The following is a 13,408-nucleotide window of genomic DNA, read 5'->3' as shown; positions in this document are numbered from 1 at the left end:
TCTTTCAGCACAGAGCTCCTTTCAAAATGGAGCCATTACTGCTCTGCTTGTTGTACAGCCTGATGTGTGAAAACAAAGAAAAACTTTGCTCACACACTGAATCCGAGAGACAAGCCAGGGGGACGTTACGGCATTGGTGCAATGACATCAAATTGCTTTGCCATTTGCAGCTTAAAGAGAAAGGGGAAAGTATGAAACATTGATCTTTCTCAGAGGCTTTTAGAGATCAAAGTTCACTGCTGCCCCTCCTCCCTCCCCCCCCAAAAAAAATAACAGACTGCCTGTCAGAGAAAAAAACATACATTGGAACATTTCTATAAATTTAGCCTGTAACTCACACTCCAGAAAGGCACGGGGACTAAGGGTTATTTGAAAACAAGTTGGTTTCAGTGAAAGCTGAAAGAATTCATTCAGCACTATTCTAATGCAGTTAACATGCCTCAAAGAAACATTCAGATGAAGGGTTCTCTGTAGTATAAATATTTATGTAAGACTTAAATTAAACTTTAAAGTGGTTGAAATAATTTAGAATACAACGTATATCTCTCAACACTTGCAGCTTTAGTGGAACATTAAAGACCTTCTTGCCCTTCCCCAACTCCCATGAAGTTCTGAGGAGAATTATGTTTATAATGTTGACTTCGCCAGCCATGTATTTTAAGAGTGGGTACCTGATTTGTGATACTGTATATAGTAACATTTAATATCACAGTTCACTGAAAGCACACAGCTACAAGAAAGGTAATTTTCTCCATTCATCTGCACACTTGATCCAATGCAGTTTTTAACGAGAGGATGCACCTCTGACACCATCTTTGAAGTGTAGGCACTACAACTGGCTCGACAAATGCTCGGAACTACAGTTTCACCAGAAGTAATCCCAGCACTGTAAATGGAGGAGATGCAGCGCCTTCATGAAATGGACATGTGTGACACTGGTAAATTGGTATTGCCTGATAGCTGGCATTCATCCTCTTCTGCTGCTTGTGATTTGTAGAGCGTACTGAAGCGGCAGGACCCGGGCCGGAAGGTGAGGAACGACCCGAGGAGGTTTGGATGATCTAAGCACCGGGTCAGGTTGAAAAGGTGGGAGTGTCGGTACTGGAGGCGAGGGACAGGCAGTGTTCAGCTCGCTGTCCTGCAAGGTTTACTCATCTCGGCGCTGAACTGGGGCTGTGGCCTGCGACTAACCAGCCATGGACTCACTGTCGTGAATTTCAGCTCTGTATGCTACTCGCTTACTTTTATTGTTTGCACAATTTCTTTCTTTTTCTGCACAATTGTGTGTTTGATGATTTTTTTTTTAACAGATTCTTTTGGGTCTGTTTGCTTTGTGGTTGCCTGGAAGGAGATGAATCTCAAAGTTTTATATGCTATACATACTTTGATAATAAATGCACTTTGAACTTTAATTCTCAATTGAAATCCCGGTAAAATTCATAACCAAGACCAAAGGTGCATTAAAAATCAGTCCTGGTCAAAATCAGACTCTCCTCACTTCCTGACAGGAGCTGCGTGATAAGTTCCACCCTCAAGCTACTCTGCCTCACAGATCACCGGGAAGATGTCAGACCTTAAAGGAACTCTCCTTGTGGTGGACAGAAAAAATCTGCGCAAGGGGAGCAGGCGAAAGGAGCCAAAATTAGACATGGGAATCTTGATCGACATACAAAGCACTGGAGGAACACAACAGGCCAGACAGCATCTATGGCAGAGCAAATCACAAGCACAAGAGTTCTGCAGATGCTGTAAATCCCAAGCAACACACGCAAAAAAACTGGAGGAACTCAATGGGTCAGGCAGCACCTATGGAAATGAACCAACAGTTTGTGAAGGGAAATGGACAATCAATCTTTTGTGTTGGAAAGAGAGAAGAAAGATAGCCATTGGCCAAATCTAATATAAAACTTGTGGTGTTGATTAAGCTGGGCGTTTTAGAATGTGAGATGAACTACTAAAAGGTGATACATAAGAACATGAGAAAATAGGGGCAGGCCCCACATTCTACCCAAACAAGTTTGATCTGCCATACGATTCATCTGCTCTTCTCCCACCTTCCACCTGGTAAGATCCACTTTAGAATGATCTTTCAGAAATGTATTAACTCCTCTTTAAATATCTCCTGTCATATAGCCTCCACAATGAAAGTAGGGTAAAGGAAGGTGAAGGGAACTGCATGAGACACCTCATCAGTAGACATGTGACAGAAGCAGTCTGGAATCCAATCTGATATGATTTTTGCTGATGTGGATTTTTTGCTTATTTCTTTATTTGGAGGCTCTTGCAACCCAACGAACCACACTGCCCAACTATTTAACCCTAGCCTAATCACAGGACAATTTACAATGATGAATTAACTGACTAACTGGCATGTCTTTGGACTGTGGGAGGAAACCAGAGCAGTTGGAGGAAACCCATGTGGTCACAGAGAGAATGTACAAACTCCTTAGAATTGCAGCAGAATTCTCTTAGCAGCAGAACTGAGATTTAAACTCCACCACGCCAGCTGAAATGATGTCGATACTTTGTACTGAACATTTTTGCTCCTTCTGTGCACAATCCTTGTACTTGGCTTGCAAACACATACAGCCAAGCCTGAATCATGTCAGTTATAGTCCTGGCTTAAAAACAGAAGAAAGGGAAACAGCAAGATCACTCAAGCCATCTTCATCATTCAATCTGATCCTAAAATCCACTTTTCCTCTTGCTACCCATGAGCCTTTGTTACTTTAAAGTCCCAATTCTCAAAGCCTGTGCATCCTATGTCCTTTTGGGTGGAAATTTCTAAAATATTGACAAATATCTGCATGAGGAGATAACTTCACTCAGCTCAAACTGGGTAATCACTCATCCTAAGACTGTGTCCCTTACTAGTGGATATTTCTGCTGGAGGGTCTAGGATCTATCAGAGAGTCATAACTTTTTGTTCTGTCCTTGTGAGAGGCTAGTAACTCTGTTTAACATTAACTCTAATTCTCTCTTCACAGATCCTGCCTGATCTGCTGATTATTTCCAGCTTTTTCTGTTTTAATGTTGTACTTAACTTTGTGCCTTGACCTACAGCTGTCAGTTGTTGAACCTGTATCTCTATGTTGTCACGTCCATGCACTATCCTAAGCATCTTCTACAGGTGACCCCTTGGGTTAGAATGGGGTTACATTCATAGAATAGTCTATATTGCAATTTCCCATAACACAAACTCTCGCCATCAAGATATGCACGTTCAACCAAATAAATTTTCTGTTTCTCTGTTTTTCTCCACACAAGTTCCATGAGAGTGAATTTTATTCCAAATCTCAGTTTTTTGTGTAATGATTTGTCAATTCTGTAAGGGTGAGTATTTTTTTACCTGTAACACGAGGTCGCCTATACTAGACTGCCTTACTGATGAAGGGTCTCGGCCCGAAATGCCAGCTCTTTGCTCCTCTTCATAGATGCTCCCTGGCCTGCTGAATTCCTCCAGCATTTTGTGTATTATGCTTGGATTTCCAGCATCTGCAGATTTTCTTGTGTTTGTCTGCTAATTTCCTCTAACAAATCTATCATCTCAGTTCTTATGATTCGCACAGTGATTCAGCAAAGCCGAAGAGTCAATGGGAAGAAAAAAACAATCCATAAAGACAATGAAAACAGCTGTATAGGGTTAAGTGGGATCCAGGGTCAACCATGATGGAATGGTGGAGCAGACTCGATGGGTTGAATGGCCTAATTCTGTTTCTATGTCTTATGGCCATGTGGTCTTTTCCTTAGAACAAAGAGCTTCATAACTTTGTAAAACCTGTTAAAACTCAGGTTTCCTGGAGGTGCAATGGATTTGGTCCTTGTGCTATGTAGTAGATGGAGGCAAGTCCTCCTATCCTCATTTTATATGCTCCTGAAACCCCCATAAGACCAGAAAACAAAGGGGGAATGATTTCTGCATAGTTTTGAGGCTCACCGCACCCACCTGTGTCCAAAGCCCTATTCTAAGGACAGGAAAATCATCTCCTTTTGGCCTTAAGCCCGCTGTTTAATGTTGTGGGAACAAAAATTCCGAAGCTGGATCCCTGATCTGCATTGCGTTAGGTAATCTCAAATAGAAATCTAATTAGACCCTTGCCCTGACTTTCATTTGCTGTTCACAAGTCCACATGCCAGTTTGTCTCTCGACAGTCGGATGGGTCTGAGATGTCTCCATAACCAAACATTCTGCTTTCATTCACTTCGTGGCTTTACACCCTGTGTGGGGATTTGCTTTGGTCAGCTGAATGCCACAATGTGTTTAACAGCCTCTAATCCAAGCTAAAACGATGCAATGCTGGTAGCATTTCTATACCACGACAGAGACAGCAAACTCATTCAGCATACAGAAAAGCTGCAGTTGATTGTCAACACGATGCCCATGGCCCGGATTAATACTGACAAAGCTCAGAAACCCTAAGGGTTTAAGGTGGAACTGGCTGTAACTTTTCTAGTGAAGAGCAGCTTTCCTGTTGATCATCCAGGTGGGGCCTTCCTATTCATAAGGCTTTGATTTGCAGGAATGTCTAGAGCTGAATAAAACAAACCTCAGATCTACTGACAGGTTGATACCTCAAGATACTTCAGTCATGCCAAATCATCAGCAGTGCCCAGGAGCAACATGGTCCAAATAGTTCTTGTATCAGATTATTAAATCTGTTACAAGAACTGACATTTCTGAAATTCCACTGTGAATGTGTCATTCGAGACTTTAGACTTCTTTATGACATTAGAATGAAGTTCAGCCCATCAATGCTATTCTGCCTCTCACAGTAATCCCATCAATCCGATTCTCCCACGTTTTTCCCTGCAGTCCATTTCCTCTCCCATACCCGTCAGCAGCCACCAATCCTCTTGCCAGCCACTTACATTAGAGCTAATTTACAGTAGCCAATTAACATTGCAGCACGTCTTTGGGGTAAGAAAAAGAACTGAAGCAGCTGAAGAACCCCAAATGGTCACTGGGAGAATATGAAGTTCCACATAAAACATCATAGGAGATCAGGATTGAACACTGGTCCCTAGAAGAATCTGCCACCCTTTGTCAATATTTACATTTCATCTTGTTACATACTTAAGCAGGTCCATATAATGTTAAAAGGAGGAGCAGTAATTGGATAATTGGCCTTGTGTACCTTCTTCAACGTTCAAAATCATGGCTGGCCTTCTGCTGCAATTGTATCCCCAAAGATATTCAATACTACTAGTGAGAAAGGTTCTCATCCCCAAAGGTTATCCTGATTCAATGGCCTTTGTTCTCGGCTCCCCAATGTGGGAGATGTCCTCTGGCCATCTAACTTCCCAAGCATCTGATGAATTTTCTGTTTCAATTAAATTGTCACTAGTTTTCTTACAATTGAGGGGATATATATTCCTCCACCACTCATCTGTGGAATCATTAGAGTGAACATTTGTGGCACTCCCTCGAAGTGAGGAATATTCTTCCTCTATTAAGAAGACCAAAACTGTACCCAGTGCATCATATCAGTACTGTTATATAACCACAGTTATTACCTTTATATCAAATACACTTAAAATAAAGGCCAGCATACCAACCATAAACTTACTGAAATATTCAGTTTACCTGCATGTTATCTTCCTGTGTTTTCTGGTACAATGACAGACAAGACTCTAGAATTCTCAATCTGTCACCAGGGTTTGTAAGAAGGCAGCTTTATTGACTTTTCTGCCAAGATGAAGACACTAACATTTCTCTGCATTGATTTCCCTCTACCATTTTTTCACACTCACTTTTTCTGTTCAAATCGCCTTGGGCCCTTCTCACAGTTTTCATTCCCACAGAGCACATTTAGGCACATTACACCCAGTCAGTGCTTATTCTGATTTGTTTTTCAGTCTGGTAATGAACCCTCAATCAATTCTAAGGTATTTTCAAAATGATAAGAGTCATTCTAAACTTTGATATTTAATTTTTTAAAAAGCAAAACTTAGCTCCTGTCGTACCCTTTACAAGCATAATAAAACTCCAGCAAAATTGTCAAATGAAAATCACCTCTAGCAATCCATATTTACTCTGCCCCAGCACATTCTGCATGTACATGTGCCCTGTTACTGGTCCCTAATGAAAGATTCAAGCATTCTCTTTGCTTTTGCTTGCTGGAAGAAATCTGTTCCATGGACACCTACTACCTTACAGTCCATTGGTGATTCTTACTGTCTACAGCCTGACAAATGATCTGATTGCTATTTCAAATTAAACCAGTGATGCACCATCAATAACTCACTCTGAGACGTAAGAAGCGAGGTATCGGCTTTTATTGACTGGAAGAATGAGAATGAGGCTGGGCTCAGGCCTCAATCGCCTTTATACAGGGGTCTGTGGGAGGAGCCACAGAAGCAGTCAGCAGGGGTCTGTGGGAGGAGCCACAGGAGCAGTCCAGACAGGTATATGTAGTTCACCACAACCAGTTTATTGTCATATGCACCAGGATGCAATAAAATTCCTTGTTTGCATGAAGCTCACAGGATAAACAGAATGCATGGTTGTAAGATTAGCTTTCCCTTTACCATTAACTTTATTTGTCACGTGTACATTGAAACATCAAAACATACAGTGAAATGTGTTGCCTGGGTCAAGCCTGACCCTAACATCTTTTTGTGACTGTGGGAGGAAACCAGAGCACCCAGAGGAAATCCACACAGTCACATACAGACAAAGACGAGAATTGAACCCTCATTGCTGGGGCTGAAAAGTGTTGTGCTGACTGCTATTCTGCTGCACTGCCCTAAAATGTGGAACATAATAAGGTAGAACAATAAATACAATGACAAGTGCAAAGGTTGTGCAAAAAGACGCTAAAGGGAAAATAAGATAATAAACAGGGAGAGGTTGAATTAAGAGTACAGGAATGTGGAACACCACAAGCAATGAATGATTAGTTCAGAACCCTGACAGGTGGGGAATAAGCTGTTCTTAAGCCTAGACATCTGGGTTTTTAAGCTGCTGTACCTTCTCCCGGGGAATAGCCAGTGGCATGGCAACCTTAACGATACTATTAACCTTCCTGAAACAATGCACTAATGGTAGGAAGTGACAACCCACTGATGGACTGGGCTGTGTTCATCAATCTCTGTAGGCTCCACTGCTCCAGAGCAGAGCCGTTGGTGTACCTCGATGAGATACAACCCATCAGGATACTTCCTGCAGCTAATCTGTAGAAGTTTGAGAGAATCTTATAAACAAGCTGAATCTTCCCAACGTTGTCTAAGGAAGTCAATACACTGATGCTCTTACAAACTAGAGAAAATCTGGCGATGCTAGAAATCCAAGCAACACACACGAAATGTTGAAGAAACTCAGCTGGTCAGGCAGCATTTATGGAAAATAGTACAGCTGACGTTTCGAGCTGAGACCCTTTGGCAGGACGATAGGGTCTGCCTGGCTCACTGAGCTCCCCCGGCATTTTGTGTGTGTTTCTTTCTTGATCACTGCTGCAGTGAGAAGGGACCAGGTGAGGTTGCTGGTGATGTGGTTGCCAATAAACAGCTGCATTTGGCGTATACTAAGTGTGCAAAAGTCTTAGGCACAGATATATCCAGGGTGCCTAAGAATTTTGCACAGTTCTGTAGTAATTTTATGTATTGCATTGTACTGCTGCTGCAAAAAAAACACAAATTTTATAACATATGTGAGTGATGATAATCCTGATTCTGGGTCTCTATTGTGAACTGAGATTGGGAAAAGGGACAGGGAGAGGGGAATTATGTTTGGCAAAAGGGGAAGAGAGAGGCGAGGAAGTGGGAAGCACTAGAAAGACATTCTGTGATGATCAATAAAACCAATTGTCTGGAATCAAATGACCTTGCCTGCTGATTTAGGATTGGGTGCGCCTGCTCTCGTGCCACACCTCTCTCTGCCCCGGCATTCCTTCTCTGCCATCTGTCCCTCATCCCTTCTGTGGCACTTCACCCTCATCATTCCCAACATCGTTTGCTCTCATCGGATTTACAAACTCGCTCTCAACGTTGACAAATACAGTACTGCGCTAAAGTCTTATGCGCCCTAGCTGGATATATATACACACACATATGTGCCAGTACTTTTGCACAGTACTGTAAATGCTCAGCTATATCATAGGAATGTGATTAGTAACTCAAGCAGATATGTCCTTTCAGTGTTGATTCTTATTGTGCCATCCCCACTCTTGCCAATGCCGCTTAAATCACGGCTCAAAGTTGAGGCCATACTGTTGTTTCAAAATCCCTCTCCTTCACCTCAACAATAGTTGGGGACCATTTCAGCCCAAAGCGAACAGTGTCAGGGGGCACTTTTCTAGTAATTTGTTTTTCCGCTCTCCATCGGTTGGTTGAATGTGCTATGGGTTTGCTTAATATTGTAGATTGCTTTCTATAGACCTAGGCTGGGGCTCAGGGGACATTAATGAGCAGACTACTTTATGCCAACATGAGGTAACAGATACATCATAGGAAAATATTAAAATGTGCAGGCACTTGGATATTGTCCAGTTGGTTTTGAGCTTCAAGAAATTACTATGATTCATTTAATTCAAATGAGTAAATGAACCACATTAATTAAGAAAATCAGAGCTTTTAAATCTACCCATCTGGCAGAAACTGGATAGGCTGGCAGATGGTTTAGACTGTAAGACATAGGCAAAGAATTCAGCCATTCAGCCCAGTGAGTCCGCTCTGCTATTCCGCCATGGCTGATTTATCACTCCCCTCACCCCCTTCCTCCTGTAACCTTTTAAGCCCTGATGAATGAAGAACCTGGTAACCTCCATCTCAAATATAACCAATGACCTGGTCTGCGCAGCTGTCTGTCGAAATGAATTCCACAGATTCACCATCCTCTGGCTAAAAATTTTTTGCTCAACTCTATTCTAAATGGGCATCCCTCAATTCTGAGGCTGAACTCTCTGGTCTTAGACTCCCCCGCGATAGAATAAAGTGCATGTGGAGAGAATGTTTCCTAACATTTCAATATTAGATAGGTTGCAATCTAAAGTGTTTAAATAAATGTTTTTCTAGTTATCCAACTTCCCATAATAATTGAAATATTGTTTCAACACTGGGATTCCTGAGTGCAAGGTTATTTAGGTTAAAATTCTTACAGTCTTGCATTCTGCTTATTTTTACACCTTCCTTCAGCTTTAGTCATATATTCAGGTTTGCATAATCTCCTAAATTGGGCATTTCTTTCTTAGAATAGAAAATAAACCCTGACATAAAAAAACAATGTGCAATACAACTGACATTACAGTAAGTCTGTAAATGAGTGGCGAAAGATCATTCAGACTAATTCCGGGTGAAATCATAGCTCTGAATGGCTCAGCTTGAACAGTCATTTCATTGCTTACATATTCCTAGGAGTCTCTTATATGCTGTTATTATTGTGCATTTGTAGTAATGGCCTTGTATTTTGTGTGAAAGCACGTCAAAATGTTTTATGGCAAAGAAAACACTATTTTGTTCTTGTAGGTACTCAGTATGTGTTCACAAGCCACAAGTCTGTGTGTGCCTGTGTGGGGCGGTGGGGGTTGCTATCCCAATAAACTCTATGTATGTCCACAAAGTAGATAGGAAACCTTGAGTAGCAGGAGCCAAATCTAGGACAATACCTTCTTTCAGGAAAGAAATTATTTAGCCACTATATAAGATTAAGGTGAAATCTATCACAGACAAGAAGAATCATTGCTTTGTAACATACTCTACAGATGATTTATGTCTAATACCTTCAAATACAAATACCTCACGCCCAAATGGCACAGTTTTTAAGTCCATTTCTGAAGGTATGAGTGGTCTGGAAAACATTAGTGGTGATAAAATAAACTAGCTTGAGCTACATGGATTTACATCCAAAAATGAAAATGTTAATCGTTTTAATCCGGATTCTGTAAGGCCAGTTCTGCAACTCCCATGTTGTTAGGTCAGCAATTTGCACTGCTGGCAAGAGGATCTATAGTGCTTGAGTTTTTCAAGATCATTTAATTGTAACATGCTGCCTGCACATTTTAAGCATACACGGTGAGTGACAGAGTCGCAAGAGGGAGGGACAGTAATTGCAGAAGTTCAAAAGGTTATCTCCCTTAAAGACTGGCATCTTCCCCCCTCCTTCTTGGTCCTGATGAAGGGTCTCGGCTCAAAACGTCATCTATTTATTCATTTCCATAGGTGCTGCTTGACATGCAGAGTTCCTCCAGCATTTTGAGTGTTGCTGTGAATATCTTTTGTTTACTGCAGTCTGGTGTCCATTAAAGATGCTGCAGCTACAAGTTCACATGGTGAAAAGACTTCAGGTATGTTGTTTGAGGTGTGATGGAGATTTATTACAGCCACTCTGTATTTATGTTCTTCTCATTCCATAAATACAGAATCAGTTCACTCTCCCACATCTATGGGTTAAGTGAATAGACCAGGAAAACATTCTGTGATACTTAGAAGAGGGCCAAAGTAGTTGATAATAGCTTGGCAACTGAAGTGGATAAGCCTATAGTGTACACTGGGCCAACATCATGGTCCAATACAATTTGGAAAAGACTGTTGCAGTTCCTCACATTCTCACTCTACACAATGTCTATAGAACAGCAATTTGGTCACAATGCAAGGGGAAATCCTCCCCTGGTTCAAAATTCTCCTTTAAGCATTAGTAGCAGTTCTACAAAGCACTCTGCACACTTGGAAAAGGAAACACTGGCTTGGCATTGTATTCATCGTTGTGTTATATTGATCCACTGAAAGTATTAGCTTGTACAAGAAAGGCCTATGGTGACCAAAAGAGAAGACTACGGTAACTGAGGTAACCAAGACAGCACTTAGGCACCTACGAGTAAAACTGCTTAAGTCACCCTGGGGCAGGGTGGGACGAGAAGGGTTGCCATTGTGTGTGCAGAGGGAGAGCAGCAGATTAATGTTCTCTCTTTCAATTCTTCAACACTGGTTTTTGATTAGCTGCTGGTCTTGCCCAAGTTACTTGGATGCCACATTAAATTATGATTTAGTCTATGCTCTCAGAACGTACAGTATTAGACAATGGTTCTATGTATTTTGACATCAGTTCCATGGGAAATGATGGAAGAAATCTTGAGTGAGACAGAATACCCTCTTTCCATGAAAAGAAAGTGAAATAATTCCATGTATTTGAGGAAAGATTAGGGCTAGACAGGAAGAGAGGATGCAAACGGAGGTACTGACACCATTAAATCAGCAAATCTTGTCATTTATCCCACTGGCATTCAGAGGATATCAATTGCACAAAATATCTGCAATATGAATGTGAGCATCGCTGAAGGATTTCTGAAATGACTTTGAAGTGCTTTTATTGTCATGATCATATTGTTAAATAGCTCCTTACATTCCCTCAAAGAAATAACAAAAGTTATCAAACAGCAGCATTGCGTCAAGTTGCTACATCATTACTGGCATATCCCACCCTGAATTGTTATTCCTTTCTCTTTCTGCTGAGCCGACATTTCCCGTGCAAAATAAACTGACAGCAGTGTAGGAAGTATTGTTCATCCACCTCAGGGAATCTGAAAAATCAGGTTAGTTGTTTCCAAGTTGGCAACCCAATGCAAGTTAATGGCAGGTGGTCATTTGGAGTTATTCACACCAACAACACAATTATGTGGTATCTCATAGTATGTTGTTACTATATTTTTGAATCCTAAGGGCATGAATTCAGAATAGTATTTGCCCATATCATTTACTGCACACTGTCTCTTGGAGGGACCTCCTAAGGGATGTAAGATAATCTTGTCTGGCAGGTGCTCCAGTTCAGCAATGTGCTGGGAAGCCCAGATTGTCCTGGGAGTACCCAGTGAATGCTGCTCTTGAGACAAAGAGCCCTGTCATACTCTCAACCCAAGTACCACCAATATGGAAATACTTTGGGGGCATGAAAATAATTTGCATCCAGATGAGTTTTATCAAAAACTGGAAGCAATTCTCAATGACCCTGAACTGTTCATTATCTTGTTTCACTTAGGGGAAAAAATATTTTTTCACTCACAAAAGATCTGAAAAAGAAAATGATATGCATTTTAATTCTTGACACTTTTATCTAATTTGATACTGCAGGATAATTCTTTGAGTGGCTTTTCCATCTATGAACATGGTTATGACTTCATTTTCTTCAGCTTAAATAATATACTGGTAAATAATATCCCCATTTACCAGTATAAATTAGTAAGTATTACTGCATTTTACATTCCAACACAGCAAACTTGCAAAGACCTTCTTTGGAAAGTGTAATTAGAAACTTAAAATATAAGTGTGAGACTTTAAACTGTCTTTTGATGATGAGTGACCTTTCAATGTTTAATTCATCCATGTACTTAGACTGAAGTCTAAATTCCTAAACCAAGGTCTTGAACTAATCACATCTCCACACAGAGCCTAAATTCATCCAACTTTGTTGAAAAGTGTGCAGGCATTTCATCATGTAGTAATGGTTATGGTCATGCAGCATATGAATATTGCAACTTTTAAAAAATGTTTATTTAGAGATATATCGCTGAACAAGACTTTCCAGCCCAATGAGCCACACTGTCCAACAACCCACCTATTTAACACTAGCCTAATCACAGGACAATTTACAACAACAAACGGGTACGTCTTCAGACTGTGGGAGGAAACCCACATACTCAAGGGAAGAACGTACAAATTCCTGACAGACAGCGCTGGAATTGAACTTCAAACTCTGGAAAGCCCCAAGTTGTAATAGTGTTGCACTAACTGCTACTTATCTTTACTGGTATCAATGATGCCATTTTATAGAGTCTCAGCTGGAGCATTAAGATTAGCTCTTCCGTTAGGTACCATAGGACAACAAGCCATTTGTCCACTATGCAGGTATCAATAATTCTAGAATATTACCCATTTGATTGCAAGAAAGCCATAGGTCTCAAGGAGAAAGAAAAAAATAGGAACTCTGCTGTTTCATAATTAATCAATTAGAGAATGGTTCCACTGTAGTTTGTTTGATACCCTGAATTGATAACTTTGATAAGTTAGGAATATTGATTCATTTCAGCATTGCTCTTGTTGGACGGTGTATTACATTTAATACTTCGGGCAATGTGTACCCATACGTGTGTCAGATTTACTAATGGGCCCATCAAACAGCAACCATTGGGATACAGCTTGAAATAGGCTCTTCCAGCCCTTTTGAGCCTCACCGCCCAGTAATCCCCTGAACTTAATCCTAGCTTAATTATGAGATAATTTACCAATTTACAATGCCCAATTAACCTACCAACCTGTACATCTTTGGGAGGAAACCAGAACACTCAGAAGAAACCCAAAATCCTTACAGGCAGCGATGAGAAATGAACCCGGGTCACTGGTACTGTAAAGCATTTGTGCTAACCATTACATTACCATGCTGCCCACAGTATGAATTATACTGTGTACAGTTGAAACTCTC

Source organism: Hemitrygon akajei, chromosome 23, assembly GCF_048418815.1.
Source record: "Hemitrygon akajei chromosome 23, sHemAka1.3, whole genome shotgun sequence".
Classification (NCBI taxonomy): domain Eukaryota; kingdom Metazoa; phylum Chordata; class Chondrichthyes; order Myliobatiformes; family Dasyatidae; genus Hemitrygon; species Hemitrygon akajei.
This window is presented reverse-complemented; position numbering follows the sequence as displayed.